The sequence below is a fragment of the Peromyscus californicus genome, unplaced genomic scaffold (genome assembly GCF_007827085.1).
Source record: "Peromyscus californicus insignis strain IS unplaced genomic scaffold, ASM782708v3 Scaffold_4__1_contigs__length_199733344, whole genome shotgun sequence".
Taxonomy (NCBI): domain Eukaryota; kingdom Metazoa; phylum Chordata; class Mammalia; order Rodentia; family Cricetidae; genus Peromyscus; species Peromyscus californicus.
In genome coordinates, this window is record NW_026294562.1 from 82,659,987 (window position 1) to 82,671,034 (window position 11,048).

Sequence of the window (11,048 nt, forward strand, 5' to 3'; positions counted from 1 at the left end):
ACTTGCCCTAAGCTATTCTCCTTTTGCAACTGATCACCAGCTTGTCTCCTGGTCAAGTGATACACTCTATCAGATGATCTGTGGTCTCCGACTCCCAGGAGGCAGGCACTATTTTTTTTTCTTTTCATTTTTCTTTATTAAGAAATTTTCTACTCACTCTACATACCGCCCACAGATCCCCCGGCAGGCGCTATTTGCTTTATTCTACAGGTGAGAAAACTGAGGGACAGAGAGATTTAGTGCCTTCCCTATAATCACACAGCCAACAAAGCTGGGAAGTTGGGTTTGAAACCGATGCTGGCCCAATTCAGGGACTGTTAATGTCCATCTTCCTCAACCAGGAAACCCAGCAGCGGCTAGCAGCCACCTCTGGGAATTTCTTAGACATGCAAATTGGGAACCTCACTCCAGACCTACTAAATGAAACTCCAATGTGGTCCAGCAATCAGAGGCAAGCAAGCTGCACAGAGGGGTCGAGGATGTGCCCAAAAGTTAGAACCCAAACCCACACTCACCTCTGGCTCTTCAGCCTGTGAAATGCTTCTCCGAGCTTTACTGCCATACTGCGCTAGCAACTCACCCTTTCCTTCCTCTGAAGCCGTGTAGTCTATACCCACAGGCCCTGGCTTCGAGAGTTTAGTCAAATACTGTGTGTGTGTGTGTGTGTGTGTGTGTGTGTGTGTGTGTGTGTGTGTGTGTGTGTGTGTACTGGTGACTGTGGAAGCCAGAAGAGAGCACTGGACCCCCTGGAGATGACGCCACAGGCATGGGTGCACCACCAGATATGTGGTGAGGGCAACCTAGTCCTCATGATCTAGCAGCTCTTTCCCCCTTCACTTCAGGGGCAAGTGCTGATGACCAGAGCCAGCCACGCTCCCCTCCCCGACACAGGCTCTCATCCAACAAGCTTTAGGGCTCAAACCCACGGTCATCCCAGGTGTAGACCCTGTGGTAACCTGGGATCATCTGGGTTCAACTGATTCCTGCAGCTGCCTCAGCAGAACACCTCATCTCCTCCACCTGAAGCTTTCTTTTTTTTTCCCCCATCAGTCTGCCCAGCTGTTAGGACTTGGTTTCTCTGCCCCATCCTGACGTTCTCCTTCACAATAGGAATTAGAGCAGAAAAGGAGCCTGAACCTCGATCCTGCTCTGCACCCCCAGGTTCCTCCAGGCAGTTCCCAGGTGGGGGAATTAACAGTTGCTAGCCCGGTGGAAGTCAAGACCTCTAGGGTCGAGTCTGACCAGGGCAAGATGAGGAAGAGGTTTGAAAATACCCTGTGTGTGGAACAGCGAGGTAGGGCCATTCAGGAAAGGCACAGCTAAGACGCTCAGACCCTCCAAAGAACCGAGTGGGACCCCACTCTTTGGAACAAAAACTCCCAGGGGAAGTGGAAGCCCTCTCCCCCTTTCCAGCTCCCGCCTGCCTTCCTCTCCCAGGAACTCTTGCTGAGAAAAGAGAACAGTGTCTAAGATCGACGTCTGAGCACGGCCTGGGCCCTCTGCTTTCTCCATATAGCTCAAACACCCCTTCCTCAGGGAAGTCTTCCCGAAACTTCACTCTTAATCCCCTACACACCCCTAGTCTACATTCCCTACTTCTGGGGGAGTCTAGAGACTTCTCTGGAGCTCGGTTTTCTTCTCTGTAAAATCAGCTTTCTTAGTTCTGTGGCCCCAAGACAGAGAGCGCTCCATCACAGAGGAACCAGAAATACGCCCCCAGGGAACAGCATCCCCAAGTCAGACCTCACTGCTCCTCAACACACGCGATCGGTGGCGATCAGGGTGCAGCTGGGCAGGTTTCCCGCAACCTCCCTAGCTAACACTAGCTCTTGGCCAGGGCTTACCCCGGAGGTCCCCGCCCCCGCGCCCGCGCCACCAACTGCATATTAATGCTCAGCCCTTTGGCGCACATGTCTCCAATGCCTGCCAACACCCCAACTCCCTCAACCAACAAGGGCGTATACTGCACAGACCTTGAGGTTCCAGGAATTGAGGACCGCACAGGCCTCTGGTGTAGGGACTGGGTGAGGGGAATGAGGCTTGGGTCTTACAAGGGACAGGTAGGCTGGCCCGGACATAGAGAAGACCTAGGCGGAGGCCTTCAGGCGCTGCCTGGTGCAGCCAGAACGGCGCCCAACGCTTGCCATAGTCTTTCATCCCTTACTTTACAGGCGCAAATACGGCGCCCCGGGGGAGCTTGGCAACCGGAGAAGTACCCCAATCGCCTTTCGGGGCGCCGCTGCAGCGGGGCGCGCAGGCCCGGCTCCCCATCCAGCCCCGCACGGCAGCGTCACCTACCTCCCGCAGGGGTACAGAGGCGGCAGCCGCTGCCCACGGTCGCAAGGATCCCGAGTAGCTTGCAGAAGCTCGCAGCCGGGCGCTCCAGGGTGCAGGGCGGTGGATGATCCCGGGGCACGAGCTCAGGCAATTTAGAGCCAGGCTCCGGAAGCCGCGGTGGGACGCGTGGAGACGTCCGAGCTCAGGAGCGGAGGGCGAGCTGGAGCTGGGGATGCAGCTGCAGCTGGGACTGGAACTGGGGTTGAAGCGGCTGCTAGGACCCGGGCAGGGGCGGGACTGACGCACGGGGCGCACGCCTCGGCTCACGTGACCGCCTCCGGGTGGCCGTCACCTCCCCGCAGCTGCCACTTGTTCCTGGCTCCCCCGCCTGTTGAACACTTCCTGAGAGTCTGGGTCTAAAGCCGGTTACTCCGCTGTGTGAGTCTCTGGTCTTTCAGACCCAGGACCGGGCTCCGTGGCAAAATGTGCCCAGCATAACCTAAAAGACTTTACCAGAAAATCTTCGGATTTTCTGACATCTGCTTTGAAGAAACTTAAGACACTTCACAAGGAGTGGAGTGTAGGAGGGGGAGAAACAAAAATTTTGTTGAAAAATGCCATGATGAATCCAAATTTGTGGTAAGCTAACTTTTTTTTTAAGGTTTAGACACTCCTGACAAATTGCAAGTACTTGTGTAATTTTTAATTAATATCTTCATCAGGCCTTCCTGGACTCTTTGGAGAGAAAAAAAAAGTTACAGTATTCTTAACTCTGAGCCTAGGATGTGGCACATGTTAGGTGCTTAATCTGTGGGAATTTGCACATGGTGGTGGACCCGTGCAGTCCCCAAAGGATGGCAAATACAAGGCCAGCTTGGGCTACGTAGTGAAGCCTGTTTCAAATGAGCGTAGTGAATGGAAGGAAGGTAGTACGGGAAGATGTAACGACTGGAAACCAGTGGCGACAGCCGTGGACACTTTGATGTCATATCCTTCTGCATCCTTTAGAAGTAAAAATCTAAACAGCTGCACTTTTTGAGCTGTTTGTCCCTCCAGCCAAATGTCAGCTCTAAAGATCGGCAGGCGTCACTAGCCCTGTCATACAGACCATGGGACTGAGGCTTATGAAGGTGTCTTGTACAGGAACACAGCCAGGAAAGGTGGTGAACTATACGATCTTAATAAAGACCACTGGCAATAGACCCTGACCCTGGAGCACCATAACATCTCTTCTACCACAGGCTTATGTGATCTAGGCCTTCAGATTAAAGACCTAAAGACCTGAATCACCTTGGGGTTCTGCCAGCCAAAACACCAGGTGTGTCCTTTCCACTTTGCACTCTCAGAACCTTGAGTCAAAATACACCTTTTAAAAATTACTTATTTTGCCAAGCGGTGGTGGCGCACACCTTTAATCCCAGTACTCAGGAGGCAGAGGCAGGTGGATCTCTGAGTTCGAGGCCAGCCTGGTCTGCAGTGTGAGTTCCAGGACAGCAAGAGCTACATAGAGAAACCCTGACTGGAAAAAAACAAAAACCAAACCAAAACATCAAATTACTTATTTTATGTGTATGAGTGTTTTGTCTGAGTGTCTGTCGTCTGAGAATATCTAATCCTCAGGAACTGGAGTTACACACAGCCGTGAGCTAGAGTTACAGACAGCTGTGAGCTGCGTGCGGTGTGGATGCTGGGAATCAAATCCAGGTCCTCTGGAAGAACAGTCAGTGCTTTTACCCCTAAGCTGTCTCTCCAGTCCCCCACTCCCCACCCCAACACACCACATATTTTGTTGTTTAAGACACACTGACCTCTACCTCCCAGTAAGCTTCCTGCCTCTGTGTACTAAGCTGCCATCCTGATAAACCTGCTGTCTTGAAAATCACCCAGTCTGTGCTGTTTAGGTTTGTCCGTTTGCCCCAAACATGCTTCATCTGTAAAGAGGAGACTTCAACTGAGAAAATACCTTCAACAAATGGCCTGTGGATCATTTTCTTAATGAATTGATTTGGAAGGGCCCAGTTTACGGTGGGCATGCTACTCTGGGCAGGTGGTCCTGGGTGCTATAAGAAAGCAGGCCGAGCAAGCCTAGCAGAGCTAGCCAGTAAGCCGCATTCCTCTGTGACTTCTGCTTCAGTTCCTGCCCGCAGGTTCCTGCCCTGACTTCCCTTCATGATGGACTGTATGCTGTAAGCTGAAATAAACCCTTTCCTCCCCGGGTTGCTTTTGGTCATGGTGTTTTGTCACAGCAACAAAAACCCAGCTAGGAAAGGTACTGTGGTATTGTAACTGGTAACAGAAAGGGACCTCACACACAGGCAGTAATACTCCTTAAATTCTCATCACAACCTTACTGTACTCCACTTTGTACGTAGAACTATGAATGTGACTTTTCCAGGCTTACACAGTAATGATAGAGGCAAGGTTTGGCCCAGATCTGGATATATTCTGACCCTTCTGTCCTGTAAGCCTTGGCTCTGTGGTGATTGAGAGCAGTAAATCCTGTTCTCGCAGGGGAGGTCAGCCCTTCAGACCTGAACACTGTTGTCAGCATGAATATTCCCTGCAAAAACTTGGACTTTGTTTTTTCTTTCTTTCTCTCTTTCATTTCTTTTTCTTCCCTCTTTTTTTCTTTTTTCTTTTGAGGCAGGGTCTCTCTACATAGCTCTGACTGTTCTGGAACTCTCTGTGTAGACCAGACTGGGCTCTGCCTCGTGAGTGCTGAGACTAAAGACATGTCCCACAACATCGGGCACATTTGACTTTCTTGATTAAGACCCCATGTTGCCACATGAACTCAGAGAGGCAAATGCTTCTGCCTGGAGCTGCCCAACATGACAGCTCACAGGACCTTTGCCCTGGTCTGGCCTGCCCTTCTGGGAAGATCAGCCCCTGAGAACAGCCACAGGGAGCTGGAGCACTGCTGGATTTACATTTTTGTTTCCCACTTCCTAAATAGATGATGGTGTTGAGCATGTTTCCAGGTATTCCTTAGATATTTGTATGCTACTACAGAGTCTAGCAATCCCTCTCTGTTCTATGCCTAAGGGTAAAGGGAATATGCACCACACCAAAGGAACTCAGGGGGGGGGGGGGTCCACCGATGGCTCAGGAGGTAAAGGCATTCATTTGCCAAGCCTGACAAATAAGCCCGAGTCAATCCTGGGACTTATGTGGTGGGAGATAACTAATTTCTGCAAGATGGCCTCAACACACACACAGTAGCATGTATATACCTACACATACATGCACACACGCAAAATAAATTACTGTAATTAAAAAAATTAGAATATATGCCCACATTAAAAACAAACAATTATGTATGGAGCTGAATGTGACGGACATGCCTGTATTTCCAGAACTCAAGAAGCTGAGGTGGAGGGTGGGGGTGGGGGCAGCTGAGATGGCTTAGCCATTAAGAACACTGGCTGCTCCTCCACAGGATAAAGGTTCAGTTTCCCAGCACCCACCTGGTGGCTAACAACTGTCCCTGCAGTCCTAGAGGATCAGACATCCTCTGCTGGCACCAGGCAGCATGGTGGTACTCAGACATACATGCAGACACACCACATAAAAAGTAAAAAATATATTTAAAAACAAAAGCTTAAAAATGGTGTCTCACTATGTAGAAAATGCCTAAATACATACAAATAATAAGTAAAAAGTCTTAAGGATGAGGATTGCTAGTTCAAGACCAGCCTGGGCTACCTGGCTACATAGTGAGACACAGTTTTTAAACCTTTTTTTTTTTAAAGATAATTTATGTGTCTTGACCGTATGCACCACGGGCATGCCCGTTGCCTGTGGAGGTCAGGAGACAGTGTTGGGTCTCCTGGACCTGGAGTTTTTGATAGATGCAAACTACCATGTGGGTGCTGGGAACTGAACCTGGGTCCTCTGCAAGAGCTACAAGTGTTCTTCACAAGAGCCGAGCCAGCTCTCCAGCCCTGAGACAGTTTTTATAAAAAGACTTGCAGAGTCCAGGAAATGACTCCTCTCCTGTTTTAGGGTGTTCTTGGGGTGGGGCTTTGAGCTCTATTTGCCTATATATTTGAATAGGAATAGATCTGGAAGAATCCAGGCCAGTTTTTTTGGTGTGTGTTTTTTGTTTTTTGGGTTTTTTTTGGTGGTGAGCCTCATGGTAAAAGAAGACTTTCTCTTTTACTCTTTTAACTTTACACATAGGATTGGGCATTTTAAAAACTTAGGAGTTGCAGTACAATTCAAGCTTAGAAACCAGCTTCCTTTATATGAAAAAGGAGGCAGAGACTGAGGTTGGGAAATAGTGACTTTATCTTATCTGTGCTTTTCTTTCCTTGCTCCAGTTTTGCTAAGGAACACTTATTACTTTTACATCAGTTATTTTTAAATGTCACTTAGAAACAGAAACTCCTGCAAAACTAAACAGAGCCTGGTTGCCCCGGCTTCTGTGGCCTCCCCACCCTTCCCTGGCTGTGGCTGGCTTTGCATTTGATCTGCCCTTGCTGTTCCATCCAAGGCATAAATCACCAGAGAAGCATGGTCAGCAGGCATGGGGGAGGCCAGCTGGGAGCCGAGGATGCTGGAGAGAACCTGGGTAGGAGCAAATGGAAGTCTTCGCCTCTCTGGGGTTGGAACTGGAGGCAAGCAGATCCTGAACACCCTGAGAAGCAGCTGTGCCTCCCCTAAAGCCTGCTTTTGTTAGGTCAGGCCTAGCAGGTACAGAATAAACTCTGACTTGAGCTAGATTATGGCGCTCGCTCGCTCGCTCGCTCGCTCTGTGTGTGTGTGTGTGTGTGTGTGTGTGTGTGTGTGTGTGTGTATGTGTATAAATATGCTCTGAGTTCTTTTGGGAAGACAGCCTACATAAAGAGAACTCTGTGCCTTCCTGTGGCTGCAGAAGAGGGTGATGTTCCAGAAGGGCAGGCCAGGGCCTGGCCATGTCCAGACAGTAATTCTGTTAGCACTTAGGATGGGCAGCTCTGAGCAGAAATGTTTGCCTCTGTTTTTGAGCTCAAAGGTCAATGGATTCAGATGGATTACCCTTCACTGAGAGTAAAAAACCAGGGCAGTGGTGTTGTAGCTTAGTGGTAAATTGTGTGTTTAACCTGTAGGAGACCCTGGGTTTGATTCCCAGAACACACACACACACACACACACACACACACACACACACACACACACACACTTAAAAAAGCAACTCCCTCCCAAAAAAAAACCCAAAATGAACAAACAAAAAACTCCAGGCATGGTGGTACATGCCTTTAATCCCAGCACTTAGGAGGCAAAGGCAGGTGGATCTCTTCAGGCTACACAGAGAAACCCTGTCTCAAAAAACCAAAAAAAAAAAAAAAAAACAACAACCCAACAAAACAAAACAACAAAAAACAAAACAAAAAAAACACCATTTTTCTCAGTCAATATTCTTTTGGTCAACACTGTCCTCAGTCCTGAAGATATGGCATTGGGCAACTAAAAACTATTGCTTGTTTCCCTGGAGTTGACATCCTACCAGTGTCCAATTTCTTCCTGGGATGAGAGGCCTGTAAGTAACCTTTTTGAGCATCAGGTAGAGAAGGTGTTCATAGACTCCCATAGAACTGTGGTGAGGATCCTGAGGTACAGTTGGCAGAGGGTTGCTCAGATCCCCGGGGTGGGGATGCCTCTCACTGCTTGGCATGTGTTGCCACATTTGATCTTTAAAAACGTCTTCAGGGAGGCCGAAGAGGTGACCCAGTGGTTAAGAGCACATACTGTCCTGGCACAGTTCGGTTCCCAGGACCCCCATCCCGCAGCTCACAACTGCCTGTAACTCCAGCTCTAGGGGAATCCAGTGCCTACTTCTGGACTCTGCAGACACCTTCATTCACACACATAAACCTACACAGAGATACACAAACACACAATTAAAAACAATGAGGCTGGTGGTGGTGGCACACTCCTTTAATCCCAGCACTCAGGAGGCAGATCTCGGAGTTTGAGAGCCAGCTTGCTCTACAGACCAAGTTCCGGGAAAACTAGGGCCTCGTAGAAGAACCTAGTCTTAAACAAAAGAGCAAACAACAAAAACAATGAAAAGAGCGAACAAAAAACTTCTTCAGGGTCTGAGGAGATGGCTCCGTCTTGTTTGACAAGGTTGAGGGCTGGAGTTCTGACCCCCTGCACGCTTGCAGAAACCCAGACATGAGGCAGGTGAGTGTAATCCTGGTGATGGGGGCAGGGAGGAATGGAGGCTCTCTGGAGCTCACTGGCTAGCTTGGCCTTGGTTCAGCCAGAGGCCCTGTCTCAACAGGAGAACGATAGAGGAAGACACCCGAAGCGGAGCTCTGGTGCTCGCATACACAGATGAACGCGCACGCACGGCTTCATTCTCTGAGAGGACTGGATGGATGTCTGACACACTGTGGGTCTATGAAATAGTGTATGGAATCAAAAACGCAAATCCTCACTGCAAATGCTGTCAGGTGGCTACTATTGCTGCTATCCGTAACAGCAAGTTTCCCTAGGCCACATAGCTCCTTAGTCTGGCTTCCAAGCCAGGGGGTTACTTTGCTGTATTAGTTTAACAAATCACTTCAAATTGAGCTGCTCAAATCATTCTGGAAGACAACTCTTAAAATCAAGGCGTCAAAGACCTCCTGTTCCTCTTTGGAGGTTCCAGGGGGAGAATCAGTTCTCAGGGACTGGGGAGATGGCTCAGTAGGAGATAAAGGTGCTTGCTGCTAAGCATGACAACCTGAGGTCAGTCTCTGGAACCCACATAGTGGAAGGAAATGGCAAATCCTCCAAGTTGTCCTTTGCTCTCTACATGAGCATTGGTGTGCACCCACCCCCAGTAAATAAATATACAAAGCTTAGAAAAGGTCACCCTTAGATGAGTCTTTGGCTCTCTGCTCCCTCATAGTTCCATTCCCTGGTCTCCTGTGGCTCCTCATCTCTTTTCAGGGCCTTTTGAATAATCTAGGCTAGTTTCCCCATCCTTTTTTTTTTGGTTTTTTGAGACAGGGTCTCTCTGTGTAGCTTTGCGCCTTTCCTGGAACTCACTTGGTAGTCCAGGCTGGCCTCGAACTCACAGAGATCCGCCTGGCTCTGCCTCTGCCTCCCGAGTGCTGGGATTAAAGGCATGCGCCATCACCGCCCGATGCCCATCTTTTTTTTTTTTTTTTTTTTCTTTTTTTTGAGACAACAAGTCTTGTAGCCTCTAATTAGGGATGCCGCCAAGGATGACCTTGAGCTCCTGATCCTTCTGCCCCCACCCACGTTGTGGGGATTACAGGTTTGTGAATCTACACACCTGAATCTGCTCTCTGCTCACAAAGTTCTGTAATTCAATCATAGCTGAACGTACAACGCTGGGGATTTGGGGTGTGAACACCCCTCTGTGGGTGGTGTGTGGTGTGGGAGGTGTTAGCATACCCACCCACCTTTCTTTATGGTAGTTTTGTTAGCTTCCCTAAACATTGCAAGGAAATGGACGACCCTATTTAAGTATAAAATTTGCAAAAAGTAAACTTGGAGGGTTTAAAACTGCTGAGAAAGAAATATCAAACTTGGGGATATCAGAAGAGAAGAACAATTTAAACTACATTTTGTTTTAAAGACTTCAAGCCGATCTTCAGAATTCTGACCGGCAGAAAACGAAGGTTTGTACGCTCTAGTTACTTCGTTTTCCTAAAAACAACTGAAATGGTCGGCATCCAAGTGGAGCTTGAGAGATGGGAGAACGCTAGCCTGGCACAAATTGTCAGGTCTTTTCTTCTCTCTGTAAAATGTGATAAGAACGAAGGAGCCCACATTAACAAAAGATCCCGGACAAGGCTGGTGCTGGACACTCGCGGCCACGGGCCCTGAGGTTACAGACCGAAGTAGGAGTGCCTGAGGCCGCAGGCTGAGTTAGGTGCAAGCCGGGTTCCCGGGCGTCGGCCCCGCCCAGTCGAGCGGCGGGACGCGGCGGAGCAGCACTGCCCCCAGGTGTCCGCAGGCAGCATCACGTCGATGGAAAAAACGCAAAACTCGCACGCTGCGATCTAGTGTTCAGGGTTGACGCGCAGGGACTGTCCTTTCCTTTTTACTGGTACGTTCCTGCTTGTTGTCCCTACCGGAAACCAGAGCGTCGGGAAACCGATGGCGGATGCCACTTCGTGCAGAAAGGTTGAGTTCACATTAGGCTCAGAAACACCCAGGGGCGGGACTTGCAAAGTACAACGTGCTGCGTCATCACACTGATATACTCTGAATGGCGCCGCTTACAAGCGGGAGGTAGCGTGGCCGAGTGGTCTAAGGCGCTGGATTTAGGCTCCAGTCATTTCGATGGCGTGGGTTCGAATCCCACCGCTGCCACATCCCTAGGTTTTATTTTCTCCACTTGTATGCTCTTGGCTCTGGTCTCTCTGTTTTCGTTCCCTCTGAAACTCGTTTTTAAAAGCATAAGATGAAGAAAAGAAAAATAGTAAAACGGAAGAAGTCGCCCTGTCTCTAGCCTGGTTCACAAACCTCCTTCTTGACCAATTCTCTTCCTTTAAAAACAAAACACAAAGCAAAACAAAACCCCTCCCCCTTTTCAGGGTCTGGGACTCCATGCAAATTCCCAACAGGGGGTTTGGGTCTTAGTTCATACTTCGAGGGTCTCTGCCAAGGGCAAAGATGGTTATGCTTGACCTGAGTTAGAGACGGGCCCTTCCGGGTCTGGCTGGCACCCATTAATCTCTATTGGTGGAAAGATGTCAGGTGACTAGGGAGGGCTGGGTTGCTGGGGTGAAGCTCCACGTAGGAATGCCAATCTTGAGGTCTCAGCT

At 49.3% G+C, this 11,048-nt stretch overlaps 1 protein-coding gene and 1 non-coding gene across 2 annotated transcripts in view; one reads left to right on the top strand and one right to left on the bottom strand.

The window, feature by feature from the left end:
• Positions 1-2,580, bottom strand: part of Eef2k (eukaryotic elongation factor 2 kinase) — a 61,313-nt gene extending 58,733 nt beyond the window's left edge. The window contains exon 1 of the mRNA XM_052762050.1: positions 2,299-2,580. The gene's annotated coding sequence lies outside the window, so the exon portion shown is untranslated. The remainder of the gene's footprint in view (positions 1-2,298) is intronic.
• A 7,931-nt stretch (positions 2,581-10,511) lies between these two features.
• Positions 10,512-10,593, top strand: Trnal-uag (transfer RNA leucine (anticodon UAG)). The gene has a single exon. It is a non-coding gene; the product is annotated as a tRNA-Leu (tRNA).
• Positions 10,594-11,048: the final 455 nt, after the last annotated feature.